The 16,393-nt window shown below is 51.2% G+C and overlaps 1 protein-coding gene across 2 annotated transcripts in view; it reads right to left on the minus strand.

The window, feature by feature from the left end:
• Window positions 1-16,393, minus strand: part of LOC139754681 (uncharacterized) — a 422,992-nt gene that overhangs the window by 220,936 nt on the left and 185,663 nt on the right. The gene's annotated exons all lie outside the window — the stretch shown is intronic.

Here is a 16,393-nt window from a genome sequence, read left to right on the forward strand (position 1 = left end):
TACATCACCTCATCACCCCACACATCACCTCACACATAACCCCACACATTACCCCACACATCACCCCACACATCACCTCACACATCACCCCACACATCACCACTCAACATTCCTATTTTCTCTAGCTGTGACGGGCTAGTATGAGACCTGAACATTCCTTGTTAACCCGGGACGCTAATGTTAAATGAAAAGAGTCGAACGAGACACTTGATTGTGCAGGAAGTTGTAGCAGGGAACCATTTAATTAAAACTTAGGGTAACCAGAGACATCCTCACCCAGGCTGGTGGGAGACACAGGTGATCCGTGATGGTGGGGTGAGGGGGGCCGACTGCCTGGTGTGATGACCGGCACCACACATCATCCCCTCACCCCAGCACCACAACCACTGGCTTGCCCTCCACCTCTCCATCGCCCGCACCCCGACACCCCCAGTCCACGTAACTCCTCGTGTTCCCCAGCGACAGTGAGACATCTACACAAGTAGGTTGCTGTAGCTGGGCCATGTGAATTCCTCCACCTGCCGGGATCTACAGGTGTGTCTGTCTACCTGCTGTGTCGTCTTATTACGCCCACCTGTCGTGACGGACACGTGTGCCTGGGTCGTCGCAGTAAATATAAATAATTTCGCAACACACTTTATGAATGGTGGGGGTTAGGTGTGTGGTGGTAGTGGGAGGGTTGGTGGGGTGTGTGGTGGTAGTGGGAGGGTTGGTGTGGTGTGTGGTGGTAGTGGGAGGGTGGGTGGGGTGTGTGGTGGTAGTGTGGGGTGGGTGGAGTGTGTGGTGGTAGTGGGAGGGTTGGTGTGGTGTGTGGTGGTAGTGGGAGGGTATCGCCCCTTTGGGGGGTCATGTTCTTTAAAAACCCACCCTGGGGGGGGCTCAGGGTTCGCCAACCCCTTATTGGTAACAATAACCATCCTGGGGGTGGGCTCAGGGTTTTCTATGAACCACCCTGGGGTGTGGCTATGGTTACTATGAACCATCCTTTTGGGGGGGCTCAGGGTATCAATGAACCATCCGGGGGTGTGGCTCATTTCCCCCCCCTTTCCGTTACAATAAACCATCCTGGGGTGTGGCTCATGGTATACATATGACCATACCATCCTGGGGTGAGGCTCATGGTATACATATGAACCATCCTGGGGTGTGGCTCATGGTATACATATGAACCATACCATCCTGGGGTGAGGCTCATGGTATACATATGAACCATCCTGGGGTGTGGCTCATGGTATACATATGAACCATACCATCCTGGGGTGAGGCTCATGGTATACATATGAACCATCCTGGGGTGTGGCTCATGGTATACATATGAACCATCCTGGGGTGTGGCTCATGGTATACATATGAACCATACCATCCTGGGGTGAGGCTCATGGTATACATATGAACCATCCTGGGGTGTGGCTCATGGTATACATATGAACCATCCTGGGGTGTGGCTCATGGTATACATATGAACCATCCTGGGGTGTGGCTCATGGTATACATATGAACCATACCATCCTGGGGTGAGGCTCATGGTATACATACGAACCATCCTGGGGTGTGGCTCATGGTATACATATGAACCATCCTGGGGTGTGGCTCATGGTATACATATGAACCATCCTGGGGTGTAGCTCATGGTATACATATGAACCATACCAACCTGGGGTGTGGCTCATGGTATACATATGAACCATCCTGGGGTGTGGCTTAAGGTATACATATGAACAATCCTGGGGTGTGGCTCATGGTATACATATGTACCATCCTGGGGTGTGGCTCATGTATACATATGAACAATCCTGGGGTGTGGCTCATAGTATACATATGAACCATCCTGGGGTGAGGCTCATGTATACAAACGAACTAACCTGGGGTGAGGCTCATGTATACATATGAACCATTCTGGGGTGAGGCTTATGTATACATATGAACAATCCTGGGGTGTGGCTCATGGTATACATATGAACCATCCTGGGGTGAGGCTCATGTATACATACGAACCAACCTGGGGTGTGGCTCATGATATACATATGAACCATCCTGGGGTGTGGCTCATGTATACATATGAACCATCCTGGGGTGTGGCTCATGTATACATATGTACCATCCTGGGGTGTGGCTCATGTATACATATGAACCATCATGGGGTGAGGTTCATGGTATACATATGAACCATCCTGGGGTGAGGCTCATGTATACATACGAACCAACTTGGGGTGTGGCTCATGGTATACATATGAACCATCCTGGGGTGTGGCTCATGTATACATATGAACCATCCTGGGGTGTGGCTCATGTATACATATGAACCATCCTGGGGTGTGGCTCATGTATACATATGAACCATCCTGGGGTGTGGCTCATGTATACATATGTATCAGGCATAGCAACGTATGTGTTTTATTCATCCAACCCCAGTATGGCAGCTGCTGGGGTACAGTATACACTACCCGACCATACAGGTAACAGGCGGTACCCACTCATAATGTATTTTGAAAACACTGTCATACATGGCGTTGGTGGAGGGATACAGATGTTACCGTACTCTACGGTAACCTACACCCACGTTTCATTTACAATTACTAACACTAGTCACACACACACACACCACACCACACACACACACACACACACACAGACACACAAACTCGGAGCTGGCCTAGCCAGGAGGAGGATGAGGTGCTAATGTTTCACACATACGTAACAGTCACTAAAAATAATAATGAAAAAAAAAAAATACAAATCATGAGCATCAACAAAGTCTTGCCATCAATGTGGTGGACAAGACAAGCTGCGGGATGGCTCATACAGACATCGTGTCAGGTATTGTGTAGTGTAACAGTGAGCGTTGATCGCTGCACCAGACTAACATGTGCAGGAGCGAACATGTTTACCTGGGTCGATATGTGTATCTGGATTAATGGTCGTCACTGTACCTTGGTGGCACCTGCCTTCCTCTGCTGCAGAAAAGCGGTGCACACAATAACATACATAATAAACTGTGTGACGTGTACCTCCACGCCACTATAACAGCCACCCACCACACTACATCTTAAAAATGGTCTTCCTGTGTGTAGGTTTATGCCCACAACACCATCACAGCAGGAGAATGACTTCCAGTGTGGAGTTCTGTATATGACACATATATAGCCACATACATACCATCTTAGTGCTTCCCGTCCACAGCTTATCCACAAAAATATATTTCTTAAATATAGTTTTATGTTTATAACAAACACACGACAGTAATTTTCATCCCAAACATCACACACAAATTACTTAATACCACAAATGTGGCCACACCTGTATACATGGAAGCTCTTGCTACCTGAATCATCTGACTTTATACAAACACAAAAAATTTTCAGTCGTTCTCCTGTGGGAGGGAGGACGACTTTCCATGGTGTGTGTGTGTGTGAGAGACACTAGAGTGATCAGTATGTGTCAGCGTAGTGAGGTGTGAGTTGCCTATAGTGATCCCGGCGGTGTGGTACACCCCCCAGTGTACGGCACACGGGACAGTGGGCCGGCCCCGTGGGGAGCAGGAGGGAGCAGAGGGAAATGGTTGATGAGTAATGATGTGAGGGGCAGAGGGCTGGAGAGAGGAGGGTGACGGTGAGGAGCAGCAGAGGGAGGGCAATCGGGGGACGGGTGGAGGGTAGGTTGGGGAGGGAGGCAGGGGTGAGGGGTCGGCTTCACAACCCCTCCACCAGAAGACAATATATACAGTGTTGACCTCCGCCATCACCACACTCTACTCATCTTGACCTGCGGGGTAATCCTCCATAGGTACAGCATACCCTCCACCACAGCATGCCCTCCACCATCATCACCAGCACAGCATACCCTCCACCACAGCATGCCCTCCACCATCATCACCAGCACAGCATACCCTCCACCACAGCATGCCCTCCACCATCATCACCAGCACAGCATACCATCTACCACCACCACCGCACCATACCATCTACCACCATCACCGCACCATACCATCTACCACCAGCACAACACACCGTTTGAGAATCATCATCGTGTCATCATTAGTGTAAATAATTTGTAAACTGGACACAGGAGTGAGGACGATCACGGTGCAGGTATGAGAGGGGGAGGGAGAGTGTTCTGGGCGGGAAGGTCGGAACCATTTACCATGAGGATGTTGTCCTCAAGTGGCTGGCGGTGGGCAGGTCTCCCTCCTCCCTCCTCACCACACCTGCCCTACACTAACTTCCTCACCCCCCCCTCCCTCCACACTACCAGGAAGCATCATCCCTCGTGCACCGGCAGCGCCACCTCTCACCCCTCAGTACCCGCCGTCCTCCCTCCCTCACGCTCCTTCTTAATACCGGGGTGGATAGTGCTCTCTCCCCTCACTCCATCATTATGTCTGTCTCCCCGCCCCTCCTCCTCGGCTGCTGGCCTCCCCGCGCTTCCTCCCCAGCTGCTGGCCTGGGGAAGGGTTCCTGGGGTGGCACTGCTCCCTCCCTGGCAGTGATCGTCACCAGAGCACCAAGCTGGAGGCGCTCAGCCCAGGCCTCCCCCAGCGAACGTAGCGGCCTTGCCTCTCCCTACCTCACTTCCTCCCGCCTCCCCTCCCTGAGACTCTAAGGGGGAAACACAATTTGCAGGGCGAGGGGTGAGACAACACATGGGCTGTCGGGTCGGCCACAGGCGGCACCTATATAGCATGTGACGCCCCTGTGGCCTCCATGTGACGCCCCTACAGCCGTGCTCCTCAGGACAGCACGACCTCCACACTACACGTGAGCTTTGGTTGTGTAGCGGTTAGCGTTGCCGACTCTGCATCATGCGCGGCTCAGCAAACTCTTGAATCCTGCTGAGGCAAGTCGGCCCACGGCCCACCTAGCTGTTCATCCGACCATCGGGGCTGGTCAGGCCGAAGGGATGGAGTGCAAAAGGGATTGCTATATAAAGGTCAGAACATTCAGGAGGGTGAGAGGCGTGCATGGATCAGAATAAGACTGATGTGGTCAGGGTTAAACCATATACAGTCTGCTGCGTTAGGTTGTAGCTGGTGGGTGCTGGTGTCGGTGCATTAAATGTGAGAGCTAGAGAGTGGATGTATGCAAATGAGGCGGATGGTCGTCTCTTCCTAACGCTGCTTCGTCATGGAGAAGGAACCAACTGTGTGTGTGTGTGTGTGTGTGTGTGTGTGTGTGTGTGTGTGTGTGTGTGTATTATACAAGAAGGAAGGTTTATCTTCGTGGGGCCCCATCCCCTGAACATTCTCTACTATCATATACTTCTTCATCTTACGTAAGCAGTCTGCATTAACCAAGTCCTCAGTCACTTCATTTTATTCATCCTACAACCTAAGACGAAATCAAGTGTTTCATTACATATTTTCTAACAAGTTTCTTGCTTCGCTACATGCCATCCTCTGGTTGTTCTAGCACTACATTTCTCGAAGAACTATTCATTGTCTACGTCATCGACGTTCTAAAAACTTAGAGGTTGTGATCAAGTCACTCCTCACTCTTCTTTTCAGAGTGGGCAAATTGAAAGCCTTTCCCTGTAACTCGGTTTCCTTGATTCTGGTGCCAACTTCCTTGCCCTCCTCTAAACCTTCTCTATAAGCTCTGTGCCTCTTCAGGTGCGGTGGGTGAACCAAACTTAAGAAACATATTCTAGTTTTGGTCTTACGTAGGACACGACCAGCTCGCTAAACACTTCTTCATCCATGAAGCTGACACCTGTTCTAACATATGTCACCAGACATTTACTTCCCCTCAACAGTTGTCCCCAGACAGATCTCTAGTGACAGGTTAGGGACGATGTCGATTGCCAGCTCTTTCTCAGCTACAGATTCCGGCAGCATATGTCCTGTTTGATGACCATCAAATCGAGATCATCTTTCACTGTATCCCATCCTCATTCCTTTATGTCTTCTGGAGTTACACTTCATCAACCTTACATCACACCAAGTTTGGATGGGCAAGGTCAAGCGACCACGTCACTACACCCACGGGTCACACCATCGTACTCAAAGGGTTTAACACACCATACCTATATATATGACAACAAACATGAGGCGACTGGGACCCACCGTGCTCCCTCCAACACAGATCCAACATCTGTCTCTATATTCATATTAGAAATATTCCCGTAGTCTTAACTATATCCTTAACTCTTGACAGCACCGTCTGTCTACTTCTCCTGAGCTTTCCTATCAAACCTAACCGTCCAGGGCTTCCTCTCCTCTCCATTATCACATCTCCAGCTGTGATATCTACTATCATTTCCACACCAAGGGTACAATATGTGTCCAGTGTAGTACAAAGACACCCATAGTTTCGTCTCGTGGATCATGAGTCTCCTAACCCAACTGGTTCAACATTTCCCATCCCTCTATAACCTTGGTTCTGTCTCTCGTACATCCCCTCCCCCGTCACCAGTTCCTCCAACTATGTACAACTCTTCAGCTATTTCACTTCTTTCCACGAAACTGTGATCGCTTCAATCCGCTCAGATCCTCTCCGCGGGGGCTTGAGTGTGCTCACTGGTCAGGCTCGAGCGGGTACGATCCCACAGGAGCTGAAGTCCTTTTCTCTTTCTCACCGTAACGATCTGGAACAAACAATTAAACAGCCACCACAAGTTGCCGACCGTCAAGACCACACTCTCCCAACACACTTGACCTCCTTTTTTCCCCCCCACCTCTGAACCCTCCCACCACGACTCATACACCGTCTCCGCCTCCTGACACTCCTCCTGCAACAATCTTATTTATATGACTCCTGACTGGGCACACCTCTCCTCTCCCTCTCAATCCCCCAACTCTGGCATTTTGTGAGGGCTCACCGGTCACTCCTGTGTGGCTTCCTTACTGACTTTCCCTGGGAAGGATAGTGTTAGGCAGGCCAGGGTACCTCTAGTCAAGCTGGTCGTGTGACACAGGTTATCTTAGCCGGGATGGAGTCCTACCTCATTTCTTCTCCCTCAAAGTCATGCTGGATGGCGGCTCCTTCTCTGGCGCTTGTCGTATCAGAGACACAGCATAACGTGTCATGACACTCTTCCCTTCCCCCTGAAACTCACTCTTGCTTTCATTTATGCTCAAACTGAATGCAAATCTGTTCTTCGTAAAGTGAAGCACACCTCCGTGAAAAGTGTGTGTGCTGATCTAACTTCTACTGACAAATCCCTCTGGTCCTTAACCAAAAGTATCTCCAATAGCTCTCGTAATGATACCTTTCCTCCTACTTATCCGACCTGATCAGTCTACAGCAAACTCCACAACCAATACCGTTGTTCTTTTTGTTTATTTTCCTCTAATGTAACTCAGGATGACTCTCCTCCCCCCGCACCTCCTCCTCCTCCTGCTGTGCCACTTCTTACATCATCTCTGCGCTCGTCGTTCTGAGTACTCTCCCAGCTCCAGGTGGAGAGGAACTCCGATCTTTGCTCGCCCACTTCGTCTCTCAAAACCCAGACTTTTCCTTTTCCATGGAAGCATGAATTGGTGCTGTCCATCCCTGGCAAAGGAGTCTGCTCCAACCATTGGTCCACTGCTCTCAATTCCCCTATTTCCAAAGTCTCTCACCTCACATTCTCTCAAGCACTTGCCATCCCATTCCCTTCTCTCTGATCACCAGCGGGCACGCCTTCCCTCAGTCTCCCCCCTCCCTTCCCTTCTTCCCTCCAACGCCAACTCTGTCATTTCAGCAGAGTTTACCGCTCAACCCTGCGTGGCTTCCTTACATACTGACCTTCCCCGAGAGGTCCAGTGGTGATCATCTCTCCTATGTGGCTCACTTCTGGTGCTCCTCTCTCAAGGATTCTGGTAAAACTTTTGTCGTAGTCTTCAAGACCATCAAAACATATCACGAGATGTGGCATATGTCTCTACTTTCTAAACTTCCTTCCTCTTGGTCGCTTGCTCCTCATTGTTCTCTAACGAGGAGCTTCCTCTGGCCGATCCATTGCATTACCTGTTGTTGGTGTTACTTCTCTCCCTCTACTCGTCCTATGAACAATGGTGTTCCTCAGGGTTCTACCCTATAGTCTACTCTTTTTCTTCCCCATTGATGATCTCTCATCAGTTCCTAACTCCATGCACTCTTATGCTGATGATTCCACTCTACATACTTCAACTCACTTCTCTTCCCTCCCTCTCTCCCTCCCTCACTCTAACCCTCGTTCTTGTTCTCGCACTGACGTGTCTCCTCCCTCCACTCGGACCTGTGCACCACCTCATACTGGGGAAACAGCAGCTAAGACGCAATCTCTCGCTATACCTCTTTCTAAGCGTCGCTTGTTTCACCCGGTTCAATTTCTACACACGACACTTCAACCCTGTAATATTAGGTAGAACCATACCCCCGACTCTCTCCTGGAAACCTCACACAGTCGACGTCACAAAGTCTGCATCCCAGTAGCTGTATGTGAGCAGCTTGTCTACATGTACAAGGCTTTTAATCGCCCTGGTATGGAGTACAGCTCACAGGTCTGCGTTGGATGTTCGTCCACCTTCCCGTCTGCGACCGTGGCATCAAAAGCCTTCCGTCTCATTAATCTTCCAGGCATCACCTCCCTCTACAACCATCCCCCTCTGTCCTCTGTAATTCTCCCGCTTCTCTCTATGTTCTACGGACATCATGTTGGCCAGTGTTCTCGTCAGTTGTGTGCGCGGCCCCTGCCACCAAGGCCAGAGCCCACAGTACGTATGTGGCCGCTGCTTGCCAGAGTTTGTATGTGGAGGTTGACGCTCGGGGATCGACCATTATCATATCTCCTTCCCTCGTACAGCGAGGTTCTGTCATTCTTTTCTTTCGTTAGTTTTTCCCCCTCACTTTACGAGTCAGATCTACAAACACCCTGCGGAGCCCTGATTTATCACTTCAGTTTTTCTCTATTACAATTTTCTTCCACCTGAGATGACCTGTTTTACCCGAACCCTCTCGCTCAAGAGAGACCCAAAAATATGAGAGCAGGAGGGACGTCTGTGAACCACTGTGGCACAGTCACACAATATGGAGATCAAGACATCAAGTTCACGTACTCCACTTCTGCTGAATCAAAGAAAGTTACAAGAAAATAGATGATTTAAATAAACTCATGTGCTGCTTGCAGAAGACCACGGTGATGATGATGATGATGATAATGATGATGATATAATAATAATGATCATTGCAGATCCTGCGTGTCATTGTTACCCAAGCTCTGACGCCAGATAAACACGGTCTTGTATACATATGTATTTTTTTTTTATATGAAAAATGTTCAGACATGATGAAGCCAAGCACGAAAATATTTTACATTCACCCACTCGACTCAAAAACATAAATCAGAATTGTTTTTCTCAACCTCGTGTTCAGATCGTGTTCTGCATGATATATATCCGTCAGTGAAGCTGTGCATGATGAGAGACACGTGTTGTCAACAACCTCATGACCTAATTACCACGTGAGTTTTTCCGGTAATACTGAACATCATTTCCATGAGTCGCTTGTTACTATATCTCACGTCCCTCTGGTGTTTCCAGATCAGCAGGTTGCCACGTCTAGCAGCTGGTCACACTGGTAGGGTTCTAGATGGCGTGGGTGTGACCTGACCTGACCTCCAGCTGTTGGCTGGTGGGAACATCCTGGACCACATCCTGACACTAATCTGCCACGCCCTGAGCTATACAGACATCCGATATCTTCATGCCCAATCCTGATACATTTTGTAACTACGTATCCTGCAATCATTTGTACTATCATCAGCATTGTTATCAATATTAACATTATCACGTTAGCTATACCCTGTATCATGTTCTACATCTACACTGATACCTCAGCGTATATGTAACTTGTGTATGATCTGTCTCCCCCAACATTATGTAACTTGTCTGCTGTACATCTAATGTGACGTGTTCTCACTCCCTCACTCCTGAATAACGAGCCCTGATACACTGTACATGTATTACCTACATCAACTTGACTCGTATCACACATATGCCGTATATAACGTGAGGGGCTATCGAGGTTCCTGCCCTTGCCCCGGGCGGCAGTACTCACCACTCCTCTGGGTTCTTATTTGTACTGGGTTTATTTACGTTTTGCCACTTCAGTGCCAGGTGCATCCTCCTCCGTTCCCCTCCCGTCGCCTCCAGTTCCTGCTGTCTTACACACATGTCTGTTCCACTTTCTTCTTCCGCTCGCGCCTCCTTCTGAACCCCACTGCTAAAAGCCACAGACTCTGCCCAAGACCAGCTGACAACACTTCCTACCATCACCTCACTCTTACATTTCTGGACTCTACCTGGCAACGTACTCTGCCAACACTTGTACACCCCCCCCCCCCAATACCCTTCCTCTGCCAGCGCTTCACCATCGTCTTGCGAGTTCTGTCCACACTTGTGTGTGTGTGTGTGTGTGTGTGTGTGTGTGTGTGTGTGTCGCGTTACACCACTATATCCCTCCCGATGACTGACGTACAACTACCGTTCCCTTCTGCCGTTCGCGGGTCTCATTACGACCAGCCATGGTCCTCGGGATGGTCTGCCATGCCACACCCCCCACCACCACCACTCCCCACACTGTGGTCTTCACCGTCAGGTCTTCATAACGCGTCACGTCACGATGTTCCAGACGCAGCTGTGGTAGCTGGCAGCTTTTTGCCCACTGCAGCACACATGAAGGAGGCACCAGTGCGTCCAACATCCATGGCTGTTGCAGTATAGGGAACCTAACCTGCCAGGCTTACAAGAGGAGGAGAGGATGACTGACATACGTATCATCAGGATTTAACTGTGGGTGTAACATGGGTCCCGGGAGCAGCAACCACACTCCCTTCCTCCCACACATCTACTATCCTCGTTTAATCCCTCAGTACGACGGTACTATCCTTCTGCACAACAGTACTATCCTTCAGGACACTGGTACTACCCTTGAGTACGACGGTACTATCCTTAAGCACAATCGTACTATCCTTCTGCACGACAGTACTATCCTTCACCACGAGGGTACGGTCCTTGAGCTGGACAGCACTACTATCCTTCAGCTGGACGGAACTACCCTTGAGAACAACGATACTATCCTTCAGCACAACAGTGCTAGCCCCTCGCTTTAACCTTAAAGGTCAGGCGAAAGGTCAGGCCATCAGAGCCAGAGGTCGGATAGTCGTGGTCAAGGATCGTAAGGTTTTGCTTCCATGGGAGAACACTCACGTCACCAGCACATCATACACGGCTTTATCTTCACCTACTGTGGCCTCGTGTGGCCAGACCTCTCCTACAGTGGTTCATCATCGCCTACAGGGTTCATCATCGCACACAAGACACTGCCATCACACAGACGTCTTCCGTGAACACTTGAGGTTGTGTAATGTTGCGTCCCTCACGTCTCCCACCTCCACTCCCACCCCGTAATACCTACACAGGACACCCACATCCTGCTTCAGTCGTAACATCTTCACCATCATCATGACCCTGAACACTCCGAGACCAACAGTTAATGACACTGTTCTCAGTAACAATCATGAATCATCCGCCTACATCAGCAACTATCGTACAGCTTAAAAGAAAATTGCTTTACCTTTGGAAACTGTTCCCGTCAGCACACACACACCAAGCTGGTCGAGATGTGGGTCTGATCGCATCATTGTACGCCGCCACGTCCCCATCCCCTGCAACCGTCATGGTCTACACCATGATCAAACTTGGCCAAGTGGGACGCCCTCTACAGAGCCACCAGGAGCTCACTCCTCCTCCTCTACTGACACCGCTGTGATCAGTGACAACTTCACGACTACTGTGTACTGCGAGGAGAGACCGAGTCAACTGGGGTAATACACATGAGAACCAAGCTTGGCCTTCCCACAACCACTGACTCTATCTAGGGTCCTGGTACAGTTTTTAGCGCCCAGTGTCTCAGGAGCCCCACATCCGCCCCCACTTTGGCACAACATCTACGAGTCATCAAGGATGCCATTTCCTTGCAGGAAATAACCCGCTAAGGTTTAGCAGGCGACTCATCCTTGACCGATTCCAACTATGGCTGCTCGTACCACTGTCCGTGGAACCCTGACGCATCAGACCTCCTCCAACTGATTATGTAAATTATAATCCTGGCCAGCTCAGTCCTCTTTATCGTAAACGACTAATACATGAACAACAAGTGTGCCAACCACCATGCCTGTCAACGCACTGCTTCTGTATACTGATGGATCCTTTGTGTACAAACGGTAAGGCCAGCACCTGCTGTTTACAGCAACAACTGCCTCACTCACTCCTCAGCAGGACCAACTTGGTCCTCAACCCAGCTCTACCCATAGCGAACTTTATAACATTCTCACAACACTGAGATATCCTCTCCAGGCTCCTCCTCTCATCCTCTTTAGCTCCATGTCAGCTCTTTCAACACTCACCCGAGCTAGTGCCCCGCAGGAAGCGATTTCTTCCATCATCCACTCCCCCTCCTTCTTGAAGCCTTTAACAGACGCCTGAAGAATCAGTTCCCCTGTCTACCTTCATAAGTAGGAGACAAGCGTAGTGATCATGAGGATAATCTTGCTAAACATGTCTGCTGGCTCCTGGTCTAATCAGAGCCACAGTCCGCACTGATCACGCCACATTTGCCCGGGGGAAGCAAACCTCGTGAGTCATGATCAACCACCAGGCGGCGGTACTCCGACCATCACAGGTGTGACACATATCAATATGGAGGGCAAGCGATGTGTACCAGACAATGTGACATCACGACCGCCGGGATATACCTAAGGTACAACCACGAAGAACTATGATCCTGAACACAGCAAGAGCCGACTGTGCCCCTACACCTGGTGACCACAAGGTGCGACGCTTGGTTACGAGCAAGTCCTCATATCGATGATCTAAACCTTCGACATCTTTCTCACTAATCTATCGTTAGTGATGTCCTTAAAAACATGTGACATAGTGTCTACAACTTGCCTTGCCCTGAGGTGTGTAGGTAGACGTGACGTGCGATCATGCCCAGTGCCTGTGCATTCTATAACAGTAAGTCCCACGCGTCATGTACCTTTGACCTTTTGTGTTACGATCAATGTTAACAACTGTACACTACACTAGTAGTCTCCTGCACCAAAACACACGCAAATATCTAGTGTAGACATGATCTGTTTCTTATATACTGTCACAGCCAGAATATGTAACTCACACATATATACCTAATGTGACGTGTTTCCCTCCGCCTCATAATGCCTGTACTCATACTCAAACCAGCCCTGATACCTAATATATGCATGTCTTATGTTAACTCACTTTGTACATTACAAATGCCACTAATAACATGTGTGTGTATCATAACTGCCAATATCACGTACCTCTCAGCATGTTACATGTGTGTGTGGCTGATGTACCCCAGACCTCCCTCAGCTGACGACACCAGGACCCACTGGGGCCCAAGTTTCACCTTTGTATGTCGATGATCATACCTTAGTAACGCTCCACCTACCCTTAGCCATGTACCCTTCACCTATGCTATCAGTGAAATGTTAAGTGTTTATATGTCTAGATAAATGAACACTCCCACACCTGGCCTGCTCCAACCATACTGACAAATGCACACTACCACAGCTGGCGTGCTCCAACCATACTGACAAATGCACACTACCACAGCTGGCCTGCTCCAACCATACTGACAAATGCATACTACCACAGCTGGCCTGCTCCAACCATACTGACAAATGCATACTACCACAGCTGGCCTGCTCCAACCATACTGACAGATGCACACTACCACAGCTGGCCTGCTCCAACCATACTGACAGATGCATACTACCACAGTTGGCCTGCTCCAACCATACTGACAGATGCAAACTACCACAGCTGGCCTGCTCTTGCCACAGTGGAAGGTGCACACATCATATAAACAAAGCTTCATATTACTCTACAAGAAAAACGAGGGAATATGAAAAAAAATGTGAGGCTATAAAGGTGGGGTAGTGGCCACACTGCCAGGTCCATACTAGGTCACCCACCTGCCTCCCCTCAGGTGAGGGGAATAACACTGTCTTATATACATTTTATACAGAGGCCGCACCACCACCACCACCTCTAGTTTTTCTGATGTTCTGGTGTATGTTACAGCAGACAACACACACTTCAACAGGCAAGAACATGGTGCCCCAACAGGTCTAGGACGTGCGCACTGTCCACCACATACTGGTGTGTGTGTGTGTGTGTGTATGTATGTATGTATGTATGTGTGTGTGTGTGTGTGTGTGTGTGTGTGTGTGTGTGTGTGTGTGTGTGTGTGTGTGTGTGTGAAGTTACTGGCGAGTCAAATGAATGTTGTCTGAGGATTTCAGGTGATGGGAACTTGACAGCTGTGTGTAAGAAGGATCCTGCTGTGTGGATAGGGCCTGGTGTGTGGATTTGGCCCGATGTGTGGAGGGGGCCTGGTGTGTGGATGGGGCCTGGTATGTGGATGGGGCCCGGTGGGTGGAGGGGGTCTGGTGTGTGGATTGGCCCTGGTGTGTGGATGGGGCCCGATGTGTGGATGGGGCCTGATATGTGGATGGGCCTGGTATGTGGATGGGCCTGGTGTGTGGATGGGGCCTGGTGTGTGAATTGGCCCGGGTGTGTGGATGGGGCCCGATGTGCGGAGGGGGCCTGGTGTGTGGATGGGGTCTGGTGTGTGGATGGGGCCTGGTGGGTGGAGGGGGCCCGGTGGGTGGAGGGGGCCTGGTGTGTGGATGGGGCCTGATGTCTAGAGGGGGCCTGGTGTGTGGATTTGGCCTGGTGTGTGAATGGGGCCCGGCGTGTGGAGGGGGCCTGATGTGTGGATTGGGCCTAGTGTGTGGAGGAGGCCTGATGTGTGGATTGGGCCTGATGTGTGGAGGAGGCCTGGTGTGTGGAGGAGGCCTGGTGTGTGGAGGAGGCCTGGTGTGTGGATTGGGCCTGGTGTGTGGAGGAGGACTGGTGTGTGGATAGGGCCTGGTGTGTGGAGGAGGCCTGATATGTGGATTGGGCCTGGTGTGTGGAGGAGGCCTGGTGTGTGGATTGGGCCTGGTGTGTGGAGGAGGCCCGGTGAGTGGATGGGGCCTGGTGAGTGGATGGGGCCTGGTGTGTGGATGAGGTCTGGTGTGTGGAGGGGGCCTGGTTGTAGAGGGGGCCTGGTGTGTAGAGGGAGCCTGGTGTGTGGAGGAGGCCTGGTGTGTGGAAGGATCCTTGTGTGTGGATGGGGCCTGGTGTGTGGATGAGGTCTGGTGTGTGGATGGGGCCTGGTGTGTGGATGGGGCCCGGTTGTAAAGGGGGCCTGGCGTGTGGAAGGATCCTGGTGTGTGGATGGGGCCTGGTGTGTGGAGGGGGCCTGGTTGTAGAGGGGGCCTGGTGTGTAGAGGGAGCCTGGTGTGTGGAGGAGGCCTGGTGTGTGGAGGAGGCCTGGTGTGTGGATGGAGCCTGGTGTGTGGAAGGATCCTGGTGTGAGGAAGATCCTGGTTGTGGGGATCCGGGTGTGTGGAGGGGCCTGGTGTGTGGAGGGGCCTGGTTGTTAGAGGGCCTGGTGTGTAAGGGAGCCTGGTGATGAGGGGGCCTGGTGTGTGGAGGGGGCCTGGTGTGGGTGTGGGCCATGTGTAGAGTGGGGCCTGTGTGTGAGGGCCTGGTGTGTGGAGGGGGCCTGGTGTGTAGGATGGGGCACTGTGTTGAGTGGGGCCTGGTGGTGTGGGGCCTAGGTGTGGGAGGGGGCCCTTGTGTGAGGCTGTGGGGCCAGAGGCCTGTGTGAGGGGGGCCTGGTGTGTGGAGGGGGCCTGGTGTGGTGGGGGCACCTGGTGTGTGGGAAGGCCTGGTGTGTGGGGAGACCTGCTGTGTGGGGGGGCCTGTGTGTGGTGTGGGCACTGGTGTGTGTGGGGACCTGGTGTGTAGGGGGGCCTTTGTGTGAGTGTGGGGAGACCTGGTGTGGGGGGGCCTGTGTGAGGCTGTGGGGAGAGCCTTGTGTGTGTGTGAGGGGCCTGTGTGAGGTGTGAGGGCACCATGTGTGTGAGGCTGTGGGGACCTGGTGTGGTGGGGGCCAACCTTGTGTAGGCTGTGGGGAACCTTGTGTGAGGAGGGGGCCTGGTGTGTGGAGGGATCCTGGTGTGTGGAGGGATCCTGGTGTGTGGAGGGATCCTGGTGTGTGGAGGGATCCTGGTGTGTGGAGGGATCCTGGTGTGTGGAGGGATCCTGGTGTGTGGAGGAGGCCTGGTGTGTGGAGGGGGCCTGGTGTGTGGACTGTCCTGGGGGAGCAGGTATGGCCAGGAGAGCGGCCATGACGTAAGAGGGACGACCTTGTTTGTTGAGCTACTTGGGATGTCAGTGATAATGTTCGTGTGTAAACACCTCAGCTGCAGGGAGGCGCCAACCCCTTTTCTGGGTCTCTTACCACCAGCTTCGAGGATACGCAACAATCACTAACACGAAAATGATGGAGTCATCTGG

Source organism: Panulirus ornatus, chromosome 17 (genome assembly GCF_036320965.1).
Source record: "Panulirus ornatus isolate Po-2019 chromosome 17, ASM3632096v1, whole genome shotgun sequence".
Classification (NCBI taxonomy): Eukaryota; Metazoa; Arthropoda; class Malacostraca; order Decapoda; family Palinuridae; genus Panulirus; species Panulirus ornatus.